Source organism: Leptidea sinapis, chromosome 42, assembly GCF_905404315.1.
Source record: "Leptidea sinapis chromosome 42, ilLepSina1.1, whole genome shotgun sequence".
NCBI lineage: Eukaryota > Metazoa > Arthropoda > Insecta > Lepidoptera > Pieridae > Leptidea > Leptidea sinapis.
In genome coordinates this window covers 811,081-828,938 of record NC_066306.1, presented here as the reverse complement: position 1 = coordinate 828,938, position 17,858 = coordinate 811,081, and positions in this window count along the sequence as shown.

Below are 17,858 nucleotides of genomic sequence, written 5' to 3'. Positions count from 1 at the left end.
TGGCCGCTGGTTCACCTGACCGACCGACAGTCGCTTGATCCCCACTAATTAACAAAAACTCCACTAAGCTGACGGGCGCAGCTAATACCCACCTCACAACCGGACCTGCCGTTGTGTGGCTGTTTAAATTACATGAAACTTCTTTATAATTAAACAGTTTTGGATATTTTAGAGCACTTGTTAAAATATATTGTATTCTTTTATCTGACAAAGATATTGTAATGTTTCCTTTTAATTACGACCCTTATAGCCCAGTGGTTAGTGACCCTGCCTACTGATCAATTCCGGTTCGAAATTTTGTTCGAAAAGTTTGAATTTCGGTAGGTGCAAACATTTATGTGATGAATATGCGTGTTGGTTTCCATGTCATGGATTTATATGTATATTGTTTTAAATATAATATCGTTGTCTGGTACCCATAGTACAGGATATGCCTTATTTGGGGTAAGATAATTGGTGTAAAAGTGTGTATGTAAAAATATGAATATTATTATTAATTAATTAACTCTTAATATAGCACGTAATGACACATGATACTTATTCACCTAAAAAGCCGTTAAATTCTCCAATTAAGTTTCAAGTAGAGCTCTACTATGAACGATAACCAGCAATCGTCCACAAAATCCCCGCCTCCCGAACTCAGACACGTATTGGTAACGTAATAATTCATTAATTGTGAATGCCGCGGACGCCTGCCCCAGCGGTCAGAATATGGAGTTTATTTCTCCAACAAATCCCTCTATACATTTTTATTGGCCTTACCTTCCGCTGGTACCGACGTGATCCGACTTTACATGACTTGGCCGCATACATACTGCGCGATTTTAAAAACGCTCGGTAAGAGCGTCGTCCATAGTTAGGTAAATACATGAAAATATAATGTAAAAACAATGTGTGTGTACTTATGTATGCATGCAAGAAGTTATACTTGTTTGGCCTAACGGAGCAAAAATCATTAAAATGATTTATTCCTCGTGCTAATCTACGTTTTTAGAAAGAACAATTTTGTAAAAATCTTGCAAAGATGGCATGGCATCTTAAAATTTCACTCTCATAATTTTTTCATAACGCGGCTAATGAAGTATAACTTCAATTATATCAGATATTTCATTGCCAAATATTACGCCAAATTTTTTTTACATTTGGTCATATCATTGTATTATTTATTTTTAAATTCTTTTGGTGCTTAGTTATACAGTATAGATATATACGTAAGTATAAAATTGTATAATAAATTTGTAAGTGTTTTATATCTCCCCTCGAAAGTACTTATACATTTGAGAACATGTTGCAATGAAGAACTAAACTTGAAAAATTCACGTTAAACTAAGTTCTGTCATAATCAATAAATGTTTGTCACTATGCCTCCTATTTAAATCTCCCTTTAAGTGTTAGTTTAGTGGTATCCCCCCTTTAGAATTAGGAACCTGTTTTATCCGGTTGCGTTAAGACTTATTAAGGGCTTGCACTTTGCCACACCTATAATTTGAGGTAGTTATTAAGTCAGTTTTTTTTTAAATATAAATTGATCACTTGAATCTCCAATTAACTTAAAACTGATAACCTAGATATTAATATTAGCAATGGTTATTATAGCAACATGTGTAAAGCCATTCCTTCTTCACTTCTTTATCCTTTTTGTTCGTAAAACGTAATTAAATGATGAAGATTTCTTGCTAGGTTTTAATTTACACTAGCTTTTGTACACACAATTTAACATTAATAATAAGGACATTTAAAAATCAAATTAGTTTATTATCTCTTAAAAAAACTAAATTGGAACCACAAATGTATTTTATTTATTTATTAGGAGAACTAAAAGCTTTTAAAATTTAAAGGATATTTAAGATAATTACAGAGAGCCAATTTTAGGCTGTACAATTAGTGCTAGAGTAGATAAATGAAACTGTAAACGTGAGTATATACAATTCGAAAATTGCAATTTACTTGATGGTTAAAGTTAAAGTTAACATCACAACAATTAAGAGTATTTAGGGTTATTAGTACAGAATTTTAATTTACGTCTTGCAGAGTCTACGCTTGAAAAGAACAGATCTTCCTAGATAAGTCTAGTTTACTAAGATGATTACCCACCAATGTAATGTGCGTCCTTGTTCTTTGATAACCGAGATACAGACTGCCCTGAAAAGTAAACGCTTCGCGTGTCTCATGCCTATGATGTGATTTGTTTCCGATTTCCGCATTCCTCGGCGCAGGTGGAATCTGTGCTACGCACTTCAAAACGTTCCCTTTACACCTCTCTTTATTATTATGATTTTAAATAATATTCTTATGTGGTGACATTGTGATCACAAATATACTATTTTTCACGTATGTATCTAAGATATCGATGGAAAAAAGTATTTTCTTTGAATAACGCTTTTTACACACATTTAAATAAATTAAAATATTCACGCAAAAGCGAATGTAAAAACACAGCTTTTACACGCGTTTTAATCCTTTAAAATCTATTTTATTAAGAAGTTTGGATGTATCAAATAAAACGTATTACTTTCATGTGACGTAATAGATCATTAAAACATACATTTATTGATACTCCTACTATCATTTTTGCAATAAATAATCATCATATTTCATAATAATATCATCAACATAAGGGCTTCTTAAAACTAGGTTTACTTCAAGGAATATTCGAGTTTCAGAGTTAATCTTTGTAGCGGCTTTCACCTGGAACAGATGGGCAACTTGTCCGTCTGTCCTCCCTCATATAAACCAGTCGAGTGCAAGTTGAACCAACATTTGAAGCGTTCCGTACCATCGTCATAAATTAGATATAATTCTTGTTCTATGTACATTTTAAATAATTGTGCAAGTTTTTACATTTATCAATTAATTTGCATTATGTATTGCAGATATATTAGATTTATCAATTATTTTTTTATCGGCAGTATTAAATTACATTCTGTTAAAATAACAACTATCTCACTGTCTCAAAACCTCATAGATTATCATCGTCCATGAAGAACTATTTACAAAATTTGTAAAACAGTCAAACTTTTGAAATATAAGAACATCCTCAAGTTATACTCCGGTACACAATTACCTTATTTTTCAAGCACGGCTATTCTGTCCAGAACGTTCTACACACCTACCGACGTCCAGTCAGCACAAATTGAAAACTTCTCTCGATAGATTTAAGTTTTTAGTTTTCATTAGCCGGGCGATCGGTCTGAGCCATCGAGATAACTTTTATTGGCGAAAAGTTCGAACGGTTCGGAGCGCGCCAATATTGAATGATATTATTTAAAAATTTACTTCTGTTGCGTAACTTTGATAGAATTCGTGGAATATTTGTTTGAAATTCAATTGTTAGCAGTAAATGTAGTTTCTGTGATTTTTTTTTGTTATAATTTTAACGTTCCGTATCACTAAGAAAATAAATTATAGTTTAAATACGCTTTCAAACTTTAAAATATTTTTTAAAATGGATTTAATTATGAAGTTCTTTGCATAGCAGTATAATGTCCTTTGAGATATATCTTTATTAAGAGGAATATTATTATTAACAGCAATAATCTGCGGAAAAATAAAATAATATGTCCTTTCCACTCTCTTTTCATAATTTCGTTAATATTATTGAAATCCTGATTAGTAGGTTTTTTCATTGGTATTTCTTGTGCTAAGGATTGCTTGTGATTTTTTTTCCAGGATTAATTTGTGATAATCGTTAGAGGCGATGTCGAGATTCGTAAAATATAGATACAATAAATTATTTATAAGTGCAATAATGGCTGTTATATAATTTTTAGCACCCAGTGGTCCCATAGGATGAAAATTTCGTGGCTATGCCTCCCTCTGCACGTATTGGTTGAGAGCTATTTTATTAGTTTACATTTAAAACCGTTAATAATTACTTGTATCAAACAAATCACTCTATTACAAAACCTTGATACGATTACGCGTAACATAAATATGTTACGCGTCTATAAAATTCTCTTCAGTAAAATCATCCAGAAAAGCTTCGGAAAACCTCTCACCTGCCTTTGTTGATTGCACTGATTGTTGAAAATAATAAACAAGAGAGGGCCAATCAACCGGGAAATAAGACAAAACAAGTGGATTCCCGTCACGTGGGCGAGATGCAAAAAGTCAACGGAATATTTTTGGGGTCCGTCGTCCAGTGTTGTTTGAAAATGGGGACGTAGAATAGAATTGGGCATTTGGCTCAAGTATTGATTATTTTATTAAAAAGCATAAAATGCATTTATTTTCTCAAAACTGATTCCTTTAGAAATTTTTTGATGTGATTTCTAATACTACTATCGTTTCGGAAACAAATGGTGCTTTGAGTGAAAAGAAGCGGCGCAAGAAACTCTCTCAGCATTCTCTTTTTGTGCGCTATTTTAATAAAATATTTAATATTGTACTGTCATTGTTATTGCTAAATTAATATCGGCAAATTTCAACACTTTACAACGACTGATCTGATTGTAAGGAACCAGGTAGTCCAAAGAGTCCACTCTTACAGGTGCCTTGGATGCATCGTAAACGACAAGTGTGACCACATCGCTGAAATCAAGGCGCGTAACGCTTTTCTGAAGCTAAGCAATGAGAAGATTGCAATCGATCGTTGAAGATCTACATGAGTGCGATTGGAACGTTGCTATGTGTTTTCGGTTCTTTTGTACGGTGTGGAATCATGGACCTTAACCAAAAATATGAGCAACCACTTAGAGACCTTTGAAATGTACAGAAGAATTCTGAAGATATCGTGGACGGATAGAATCTCGAATGAAAGAGTTTTGCTGATGATGAACAAAAAGGTGTGCAAACTGCAGTACTTTGGTCGCATAATGCGTAATGATAAATACGACCTGCTCCAACTCATCATGCAAGGGAATCCAGGGAAAGTGTCCAACCGGAAGAAGGCGTACTTCGTGGCCTAAGAATCGTCGGACATGGTTCAACCTTAGCGCAGGATCGCTGTTCCGAGCTGCTGTCTCGAAGATAAAAATAGCACTAATGATAGCCGACTTCCGATAGGAGATGGTACCTCAAAAAGAAGAATATCGGCATCAAATCAATAAAAAAAATCGTGAGTACCCGTCATAATAATTACAACATGCATAAGTAGTAGCAGAAATAAATGGATATGATAGGGTGTTGGACACATTAATACTGAATAACCGAGCTGGGACTGGGAACAATTACCTTCCGGAGGCTTTTATTGCGGAAAGTAATAAAAGAGGATTAGAGATTCAATAACTCAATCTGATAAAACTTTTAGAACACCTGAACACAATTTACTGCTAACCCTTCGTTTGTTGCTGCTTCGCTGGTTCTTTCTGTTTTTTAGGGTTTCGTAAGATGGGTCGATCGTACTCATAGATTTACAATATTATCGCGCAGATACAAACATAGCGTGCCATAGAGAAAAATATCTCTAACGAAGATACTGCAAGATAGAAAAAGAAAGCGAATCTCTTGTTAGAATACACTTTATAAGCAACAAAAACACACAATATAACAATTTACTATGTTAATTAAAATCTTAAAATACTAAATTTATTTTTTGTTATTAAAATAAGCAACAACATGAACAGGACGTTCAGCTGATGGTAATTGATACAGCCTGCCCATTACAATGCAGTGCCGCTCAGGATTCTTGAAAAACCCAAAAATTCTGAGCGGCACTACTATTGCGCTCGTCTCCTTGAGACATAGGATGTTAAGTCTCATTTGCCCAGTAACTTCACTAGCTCCGGCGCCCTTAAGACCGAAGCACAGTAATGTTTCCACATTGCTGTTTCTCGGCAGAAATAGGCCCCGTTGTGGTACCCATAATCAAGCCGGCATTCTGTGCAAAGGAGCCTCCCACTGGTAACTAAGGTAAGTAAATAAGGTACCAAATATTATTTAAATTAAAAAATATATAAATAACTGTGTGCGCGTGAGTCCCTGCTAAAAGGTTCTGACTCAGTATATTGTTGTGTTAGTGCAGAAGACACCAACACAACACTGGTTTTTACCAGCCCCTCGTGACATTTGGAGTAGACAGTTGTAGACAGTAACACTGTATACGATTTTAATTAATAAGTCGTAAACAGTAAAATAACGAATGTCGCAATCATCTTGTGATGAAACTACAAAATGTTTCGTTTACATTATGATTATAAGACTTAAATAATTATAGGAATTTCTTAAGCAAACAAACAAATTAAATGCAGTGCCTTATTAAACAGAAAGCTTACCAGTAGTCCAGAAATATTGCCACTCACGATCAAATAACGGCTAAAGTAAGTATTTTTGCAAAGATAATCTTACAAAGCTGTTTAATCAAAGCACAAAAGGGTTGTAAAGTATCATTGAAGGGTGCGCGTCCATCAGGGAATCTCTCGACGCAACCATTTGTCTAGCACCACCTTTAAAAGCTATTCCCCACCATTAGTCTTTTTAAAAACCTTCAGACATTTCGTTCGTTTTTCAATCGCCGCCTGTCCGGGGATAGCGCGATAAATGCTTCTGTTTCCCTTCGGGATCTATTAAGAGCTGCTCTCACTCTATATTTTTTTTTGAAATTAGCTTATGTCATGTACATCGGACAGACAGAAAGGAACAAGAAACACGAGTGATCGAGTGATCCTATAATAGATTTTTTTACTTAGACCTTCGAAATCCTTTAACATAGGCAAATATAAATATATATATATATATATATATATATATATATATATATATATATATATATATATATATAAATCATCATCATCACTAGCTGGAAGACGTCTACTGCTGGACAAAGGCCTCCCCCAAAGATCTCCACAACGATCGTTCCTGGGCTGCCCTCATCCTACGTATTCCGGCGATCTTGACCAAATCGTCGATCCATCTTGTGGGGGGCTTACCAACACTTCGTCTTCAGCTACGTGGTCGCCATCCTTCCAGAACTTTGGAAACATAGTTTTCTTTCATCGTCATTTATATTACCAGATTACTGTACCCGAACTAAAAATTTATATCGTGCTTCCCCAGGAAGCCATAAATGTTTCGGCATAAAATATACCCCTATGTCTATGTTTTCTGTACCCCTAAAATTTCATGATGATCGGTTTAGCAGTTAAGGCGTGAAATAATTGCAAATTACATAGATAACTTACTCTGTTTCTTTTAAATAAAACCAGGATAATATATGTCATAATTAATTATTTATTTATTCAACCAACCTAATTTTAAAAGGTTACATAATATATATATACAATACAATTTAAATTGCAGCAATAATAATTAAATTTTTTGAATTTATTCATTACAAAATCCGACTTTCCTCTGTTTCATGTAATTACAAATATATATATATATCTCTATCTCTTCCATCAAAGACATTAAATAGGCACACGACTGATGAAATAATAATAGAAATATACCCTACTTTATTAATTACCACAAGCTTAAATAGTTATAATATTTTAATAGATTTGTAAGGAAAAGAACAAAAATACTCCACAAAAAATCATAATATGTAGCACTATTGCATTTGATTAGGTATCTATTAACGACTAGTATCTCGTTAATAGTTTTAAATAGCATTATTAACATATCTTGAATTAATGTCACATGATTCAGGTATTTGTCATACTGAATCAATGAAAACAATATCATAAAGTTATTTATTAAAAAAACAGATTTATCATCATATATTTTAGTTATATCCACTCTAGATAAATATCTTTGGCATTCACGAAATGTTAAGCCTTCTGGACAGGTGAATAAATGTTTGTAACCCGTACCTTCCGGCTGAAGACTGACAAACAATCAATCACAAATACCAATGCCGATTGCAAAACTTCTATTGTGAAGCTGCTATAATATATTATGATATAGATACTTACTTTATTACTGTCTCACAGAAGTGATATATGAATAACTTTACAATGACACCGTTGAAAATATTATCAACAGCATATTGTATATGTTGCTTAAAACAATCTATCAATGCGAGTTAGTAATTGGTATATACTTTATTGTGCATTTGTCGAGACGAAATATTTCTTAGCCTTCTTTGTTCTATTGGGGATTATTCAATGATAGTGCTATTTGTGATAAAGGTGATGCAACGTCATCTATATATAAAATACTTCTTGTGTGCGTGTGTATGTCACTGAACTCCTCCTAGACGGCTGGACCGAGTTTGATGAAATTTTTTGAGTGAGTTCAAGGGGATTCGAGGATGGTTTAGATTCACAATTGAACTACCTCCTAAACGGCTGGACCGATTTTGATGATATTTTTGTGTGTTCCAGTGAATTTGAGATTGGTGTGTGTCTTCAGGTGGATTCGAGAATGGGTTAGATTCACAATTAAACTACCTATTAAACGGCTGGACCGATTTTGATGATTTATTCGTTTGTTTCAGTGAATTTGAGATTGGTTTAGATTCTCAATTCCGTCCATATAATATAATTCTCCTGCTCATGTGTATGTAAGTGAACTCCTCCTAACGGCTGGACCGATTTTTAAAATTTAAGACGTATGTACAGGACAACATCTGTTGGGTCCACTAGTCTATATATAAAATTCTCGTGTCATGGTGTTAAACATTGAACTCCTCCGAAACGGCTTGACCGATTCTCCTGAAATTTTGAGTGCATATTGGGTAGATCTGAGAATCGGACAACATCTATTATTCATCACTCTAAATGTTAAGGGTGGTCCACACGAAATTTTAATTTTTATTTTTTTGACATTACTTTTTAAATTTGTTTGATTATGAATCAGCATTAAAAAATACATACAACTTCAAATTTTCTCCCATCTATGATCAACTGTTAATTTTGTATCGCGATTTTTTATATCGGCAATACAACGTTTGCTGGGTCAGCTAGTATACATAATATATTTTTATTCAAAGTAGAATTCTATATGAAAAATCGAATGTCAATTCTTCAAGTAATCTGAGCGCGATCGCTCCATTCCCAGTCTGTGGTTTCATTATCATTTATGTTATAGTAACCTTTATAACACGTTCTAAACGTTTAAAACATCTTAAAATGTGATAAAATAAAATAGCAATAAAATTAAATTGTTGTTTTTATTTTGTATATAAATTGAAATAATTAATATTGAATATGAGTAACAAGAGGCTTGGTAGCTGAGGTACAAATGGTCTAGTTGACCAGCTAACGTCAGGGTGTCGAATTTGCGTGACGGTGTGCGCATCGTCAATATTCACTCTGATAATTTTTTCCTAACGCGCCTACTTAAAGATGTTTATATTACCCCACGAAAGTTTTAATTATTTGGAAGTTTTAAGAATTTTACCAGTGGGAGGCTCCTTTGCACAGGATGCCGGCTAGATTATGGGTATCACAACGGCTTCTATTTCTGCCGTGAAGCAGTTATGTGTAAACATTACTGTGTTTCGATCTGAAGGGCGCCGTAGCTAGTGAAATTACTGGGCAAATGAGACTTAACATCTTACGTCTCAACTACGTGACGAGCGCAATTGTAGTACCGCTCATAATTTTAGGGTTTTTCCACAATCCTGAGCGGACTTGCATTGTAATGGGCAGGGCGTATCAATTACCATCCCTAGCCCTGCTCGTCTCGTCCCTTATTTTCGTTAAAAAAGCTTAACTTGTAAACAAATGAGTATAAAGTGAGCAAATCTCTACAGAGTAGCGATAGACGAGAATCAGTAACGCCGGCGAGTGACAGTGACAGCTCGAGGTGGCCCCGATCTATCAGGGAATGTTTAGCCTTCTTAATTGAATGCTCTTCGCCGAGTCAGCATTTATTGAGGCCATCAATAACGTGGACAGGATTTACACGTTTTTTATTGCACCCTATTGATGGCTGTTTGGCTGTTTGAAGGCTATTGAAATTGTTTTGTTGCACGATATACGATTATACGTTTTGCTAAATTTAAAAATAGATTTGTTTGTTCTTCATGGCTTTCAGGATGCGAATAGAGGTTGTGAGTTACTTGGTGTGTGTGTTTGTAACCGACTCATTAATTGGATGTAATTATTCTATTTAACAATTTGCAAAATAATTTAAGTTAATTTATGTAATTTTCATCTATCGTCGATAAGGCAGGAATTCGTGTTAATTTTAAATTTCAACGATTATCTCTTACTGATTTATCTAATATTAGGAACTTTCCGAATACCAAAGAGAATTTTCAATTCAACAATGCGAATAATAGTTATAAAAACACGCATTTATAAACAAACCAAACTAAAAAGTATGATATATTTTTTATTTTTTAGCTCGGTTTTCTATAAAGCATGTTTTTTAGTTTTTTATAACTATTTATTATGAGCAATCACTAATGCCATAAGATAGAAAATCACCAGAGCCATGTTCAGGTAACTGACAAATTCGCTTGACTTCACTAATTTACCTAATACATAATTACATTATATTTTAATAACAGGCGAAAACCAGGGAACAGATGATATTTTTTAACCTTCCAAAATGGGGATGTTCCATTTGTCACAGATACACCAAAATCGGAAGTGCCGTACGGCACACTACGCCCTGACCCTCATTTGGTTTATAAGATGGTTTATTTTGCATGGTCTTATAGCGTGTTTAAATAGCTTTATTATATATTCACTCAAATCATCCTAATTATAAGCAATCGATTAATACACGTAAAATTAAACGCATTGTCAAACCGCAGTGCGCGCGCCAAAATCGCGCCGATCTAAGACATACCGCGGCGCGGGGAGGCACTTGCCGATTTCGGAATCGATAACTAAAAACAGAATATTACTGGAATTAACTATTTGTAATTGAGATTACTAAATAAATTAATGTAAGTGGTAAATAATAAATTTATAAAGTTCAACTTACCGAATCACTACTGACATGAACAAGCTGATCGCCCGTCCTCCTCTCTGTCAGCCGGCTAAGCCGCAATAGTTAGACAATTGAAATTATGTTTAAGGCATATCCCTACTATTAGCTACTATACAAATTGAAAATAAAATTGTCTATTAAAGTATTGAAATGAAGACATTGTCATTTTTCATGACACGTTTAACAGTCGTTGTGGCCTACTTGAGATAAAAAATCGTAGCTATCGTTAACTTTTCTGTCCCAATAAACTTATCGGCGGTAACTCATCTTATCTGTACACGCTGTCTATCAATGGGACGACGTATAGCTTACCAGGGGTAGCAGTTTATATGGAAATGCAACAGTGAACTGGCGATAAGAATGACTTATCGGGTATATTGGGACAGCTTCAGATTATTGACAGCTAATTAATGACAGTAGAAGGTAGTAAGTAAGTAATTACATTACATAACATTACAACGTATAATGTATCACTCTTTAAGTAAAATTTAGGAATTTAAATTAAAGTATAATTTTCCGGCCAACAATGCAACTTACATTATATATAAGCGCTCTTAATTTCTACAACCTCCCAAATGATAATAGTTTTAATATTTAAAAGGTAATAGAAATCACAATTAATTAACAGTCTTACACTAGTGCCAACTCGTCAAACTATTCTAACATATGGACGAATACAGTCCACACCACGCATTTGTCAACAGCAATGAATAATCCGGGGATGTGTGAAGGTGAAAACAGCTGGAAAATGGGCTGAAAGAGCCTGAATTATACTGCGGCGGTTGAATGTCGGGTGATTGATCTCCGCGGATGAACTGGCACTCTTTGTGCGACACGCTGCAAGAGATATTTTATTCAATTCGAACTAACAAATGACTTTAAATGGGCTTACAACTATATAAATACATTTATTTAACAAGTCTACGTAAATAAATATTTTTTAAATCATATTTAAGTAAAAATCGATAATAAAATAAAAATAACAAACAGAAAATGTAGGTATATGTAATATATATCATCTAATATATAAAATTCTCATGTCGCGGTGTTTGTAGTTAAACTCCTTCGAAACGGCTTGACCGATTCTCATGAAGTTTTGAGTGCATATTGGGTAGGTCTGAGAATCGGACCTCTATTTTTCATCCCCCTAAATGTTAAGGGTGGGCCACGCCACATTTTTTTTATTGTAATAACATTTTTTTAAATTTGTTTGATTTTGAGTCAGCATTAAAAAATATACAAAACTTCAAATTTTTACCCATACATACGATCAACAGTTACTTTTGTATTGCGATTTAAATATCGGCAATACAACATTTGCTGGGTCTGCTAGTAGTTATATATAATATACATATATAATAGTTATCTTTATAAAATTGTACATCTAACTTGTTTTTTTTCATTGAAAAAAAAATTGTTACATCATTTTTTAAATATTTCTTTATATATTAAGATTACACATTACTGTTTCGATCTGAAGGGCGTCGTAGCTAGTGAAATTGCTGGGCAAATGAGACTTAACATCTTACGTCTCAAGGTGACGAGGGCAATTGTAGTACCGCTCAGAATTTTTGAATTTGACAAGAATCCTGAGCGGCACTGCATTTTAATGGGCAGGGCGTATTAATTATCATCAGCTGAACGTCTTGCTCGTCTCGTCCCTTGTTGTCATAAAAAAAATGAAAACAAATTTTATATAATTTGCCTTCTTTATATATTAAGATTACACATTACTGTGTTTCAGTCTAAAGGGCGCCGTAGCTAGTGAAATTACTGGGAAATGGACTTAACATCAAGGTGACGAGCGCAATTGTAGTGCTAATCAGAATTTTTGGGTTTTTCAAGAAGCCTGAGCGGCACTGTCAATTACCATCAGCTGAATGTCCTGCTCGTATCGTCCCTTATTTTTATAAAAAAAGTTATTAATTATTTTATACAAGAATGTCTGATCTCTGTGTTCACACCTTTACGTTTACTCATTAATTTTATAACAATTATCTACCAGTCTTGTTCCATGCGGATTAGGAGTTAGTTTGAAATCAAATTGATATATTGAATTAAATCCATAATACCTCTCGGTTTAATACCTTAAGTATCCACAATGGTAGCGAGTGGTACGTGTGAATTGTCGTCCATAATCGGTTTAGTTCCCCCCGCGCAGTCCGACCTACGCGCTACTAAATCATTGGTAAGCTCTCCTACCCGACCAGAATATTGCAATTTGCGGGTACACGTGTGGTGATTTTATTCCTGGCTTTTTCTATTATAGTGGAGTGCCGACATCAGAAAAACATACTGTTACTTATAACTTATAAGTTATACTATAATAATAATCATATTGATACACTATTACATAAATTATCTTGCTCCAAACTAGGTTACGGTTTTCAAGGAGCTTTCCTTCATGAACTACAAATCTATGGAATGAACTTCCTTGTGCGATGTTTCCAAGACGATACGACATGGTTGCACGAGAATGTGGGCGGCATATAAACATCCATGACTCCGCAACAATAGTCCATATTCATGACATAAGTGTATAAATGTTTGCGCCTACCGGGATTCGAACCCGGGACTTCTAGCTCTGTAGGCAGGGCCACTAACCACTGGGCTATATAGGTCATCAATGTGTGTATCATATAATATAGGTCTACAGAAAAGTCCGCGAGCACATATGTCTACCTCTTAAGGATAACATAGTTTATTTATTTTAAAACTCTAAAAAATTGGCGATTTGGCTATGGTATTGTCAAAACTGTTTATACAAGGACGATATTAATCATTTTATCATTCAGAAATAGGTTTTTGTTTCATTTTTAACTCATAAACTTTGATTGTATATTTCCTATAGCTTTTGACTACTACATCGTTCAAAATATTTACATCATATTTTCTATTTACAGAACAGTGTCTCTCGGGTCAGCTAGTGTATATACTTAATCTGGCCATAAATACTGATACAATTAGAAATAAACAAAATATTACATTTGAATTTGGAATCTGTCATTTTTATGTGATTTTTACATTGAGTTTTCTAATTTTGGCGCAAATACATTTTATAATATTTTGCGATATTAAAATGGAGTGAGGTGATAAAGATAACCGAATTGCATTACACATTGAAGGATGGAGCTAAATGCAATTTTTAAAACTCTCCATACGCTTGGTGAAATGTTTATGTACCGGGCTATTAATAGGTACAATGAGACCTCTTCTGTTTGTGACAGAATAGGTTCTGGCCATCCAAGTAGTGTTCGTACGAAATATGTGGTAAAAGCAGTAAGGGAAAGAATTCGTAGAAATTCTGTCCGAAAGCAAAACATTTTATCTCGGGAGATGAAGATAGCACCTAGAACCATGTCGCGTACAAGAAAAGGGTGGTAAAATCGAAACAACTACTGAAGCGGTACGCAAAGGGAGGTCACTGGTATTGCAGCCCATGGAGATATTTTCGAATAAGCTTTTTATATTTATGTTTTATATTTATATATTAAACTAACACACTGTAAAAATAATAAATGTTATTTGCACTAGAAAACGTTTTTTTTCTTTGTTTCAGTATTTATGGCAAGACTAGGTATATAAATTATAAATAGTCCAAGAGCTCGTGGCGATTATAATCCGTTATTTTATAAAACAAGAAAGCAATTATTTATTTATTTATTAAATTCCGCCAACAAGGTATACACTAATATAAACACAATATAATACAAAAACAATAACATTCATATGGTAAGTGATGCCTCAATTAAAGGCGAAAATGACATGTTATTCAATTAAATTAAGCCACAAAATAAAATAAGAATTATAATATATTATATATCTACGAATACAATCTTAATATAAATTTACACAAAATATTATTGAAAAATAACGATTGAGGTCATCCCTCCCTTGAAAAAACCGTTTTAATATATTTTTTAAATTTGTTTAAGTTGTGATCAAATATGTCGACTTTATCGTGATGACTGTTATATTCCCTGGTAATTCTATTCAAGGGAGAGAAGTAGCCTTATTAGAGAGATTATATTTCTTACACGCTGTCGGTTGAGTTTTTGGTACAGTGAGGTTTAGTTTCGATATAAGATGAGTAGAATTAATAATATATAAAATAATATGTAAAATGATGAAGCTGTTAATGTTGATTTAAAAGAGGGGCATTGAGTGTCTAGCTACTTCTTTTCATTTGCTTGACCTAAATAAATAACGTGATATTGGTTTTATTACCGTTTCTAGTAAAACACACATTTTATATGAGCCTAGTAACAACAGGTGTAGTAAAAGTTAATAGTGTAAGGCTAACAGCGGCAACTAAATCAGACAAGTTACAATAAACGGGAATAGCTCCCGAGGGACCTGCGTTCCGACAACTCTAGTTCACAGGAAAGGGGAAACATTTATACAAACAACTTCAGCAAATACTTCCGAAACAAAACTATACATTTATATATTATAAATGGTAGGTTCACATTTCTTTAAAAATTTGGAGATTAGTATATTTGCGTGACAACTATGCATTAAAATAAAAACAACATTTTTATTTCTTCAGATTCTGCGTGATTGCGTCAGAGAATTTTAAGTGGACTGTATTTTCTTTGACTAACGTGAGTGTTACCCATTTAAATAAAACACTTTTAAAGGATTAAAACGCGTGTAAATGCTACAGTTCTAACATTAGATTTTTGCGTCACATTTTTATTTTAGTTAACCCGACGTTTCAAGTCCTTTCCAGATCTCGTTTTACGCAATAATCTATTGTAAAAACAATTACAATTACACGCGTTTTAATCCTTTTAAAGTGTTTTATTTATAAGTGGACTGTATTAAATAAAATGTTTCTCAGATGAATTCAAAGGAAATAAATTGGGAAAGCCGGTACTCACCACTTCTCTAAGACCTTGGGTTCTTCTATATTAGCCTGAGTGTGCTGGCAAACCACATCTTTTAATTTTTACTAATAACGGAATCACTACGATCTTACGGCGGCATATCAATATCCGACATCATCATGCATGACATAATCATCTAAACAAAGCCAAAGAGGATGTAAATACTACGTAATAAGAAGGACCGCCTTTGTTTTGAATTGAAATTTAGTTTAGTATGAAACGTGCAGTGATTTGACATAAGATTGAAACAGTAGTAATTACATAATGGCGATTGGTGACTAAGTATAATCCGGCTAAGTTTGAAACCGAACAGTTGCTTAAAACGTAGTGGATTTCGGCTATCCCCATTTCTTACAAGATTATAGCCGTCATCTGCAATCTATCATTGACTGCACGTTTAATACAATCAAGTGAATCGCTTTTTTCTTAGAGAGTTTCTGTAAGCAGCTAATAATCTTATCAGCAACCCAGTTGATACTGAACAGGTTCGGAAACCGAGGGTTAGTGATTTAAAATATCGAATGAACGTAACCTACGATAGATCTAAATTGTAACACAATCTACAAACTAAAAACAAACAAATATAAATGTGTTTACAGACGGGCGAGGGCGGTCACGAGTGTGTCAGTAAATACAATTCTGTTTGAACAACACTTTGTATTATTTTATTTTAAAGATTCGAAGAAAGTTTGCTTTCGTTTCGGTTAAAATAACTGATGTAATATCTGCTTTCTGTCGACTGCAATCTGTATTGCAACTTGTTATATAGTAAATCTTTAAGGTAATTGATATATAAATTATTAGGATTTCAGAAGATATACTTTGATTAATTTGTCTTATTTATAAATTCACATGGATTGGTAGTTTAGTCAAGGTATGTTCAATATTTCGAACAAATATATTGACATACACAAATTATCTAGCCCAAAATTGGGTATGTTGGGTATGTACCCTATGGGTGCCACATGACGAAATATTTAATTCAATATACACGGATCTACTGGTAGCTCATGCGCTGGCAAGTATTTCCTCCAAGGCATCGCCTTGCTATTCAATACTGAAATACAGCCTGTATTCTTGGTATTGCCACCAGCTGATGGTGTTACGGTGAGACATTAGGCTTAAATAAATTTCATTACCAGCATAAGATCATAACAATGAGAATACAATCTACAGGATAACACCAGCACCCACCCATAAACATAACACGATATGATACCATAACGTATTTTATAGTGCAAATGTGCTATTCTTCAATATATTCAATGTAAATGCAAGTATTCAAGCTACCTCAAGCAATAAATATAACCTTTAAGCCAGTAACAGTCTTATAGCTCGTATTAGAGGCTTTAGCAGTGATAGCGAACTACCGACGGAAAAAAAAACAAAAAAATTGCTATTAGCAACAAAGTTAAAACATTAATTAGCTTCTTTTCTTCACCTGTATGTTTGTATGTTTGTAACCGACTCATTTGGGCGCGATTTCGACGCACTTTAAACGGCCAGATTTCGTTCAAACTTTGTAGATTTATCACCATTACCATTCGGTTATAATTTTGGTTCATTTCTCTTTGTTTTCTCTCAACATTGAATATATTAAAGATTATTTAATATAAATATACTACATATAGTAACGGTGCATAAATACAATACAGCTTACAGAAAAAAGACGTCATTTAAAAAGAGTTATAATATTTGATTCTATATAAATTGATATTGTAAAGTAAAATTAGTTTAATGTTCTGGCATTGTATAAATTAAACTCGAAAGAATCACTTTGGAAACAATTTAGACAAAATATTTGAGCAAAATCCAAGTCACCCCTCTTCTTTATAGCCCACTAACATTTAAAACTTAATAAGACATTTTCAATCCCATTATTTCTATGTGCAGGTTAAGTCGGGTCACGGATATTGCCAAGAAAGTTGTCTGAGGCAGCTCGCGTGCTATTATCTCCCGTTTGTGAAACTTGCGACTTTGTAAACCGTTCAGGTGTGGGAACCATTGAAATCACTGTTAATCGTATCAAGCTATTGTGGGAAAAAATTGGTTCTCTCTTGATCGTTTACTTTTATAGCTTCGCCCGTCTATCTCCAGTTATGGTATTCACTTGATGTTTTCTGTGATTATTCTAGGGCGTAAGGG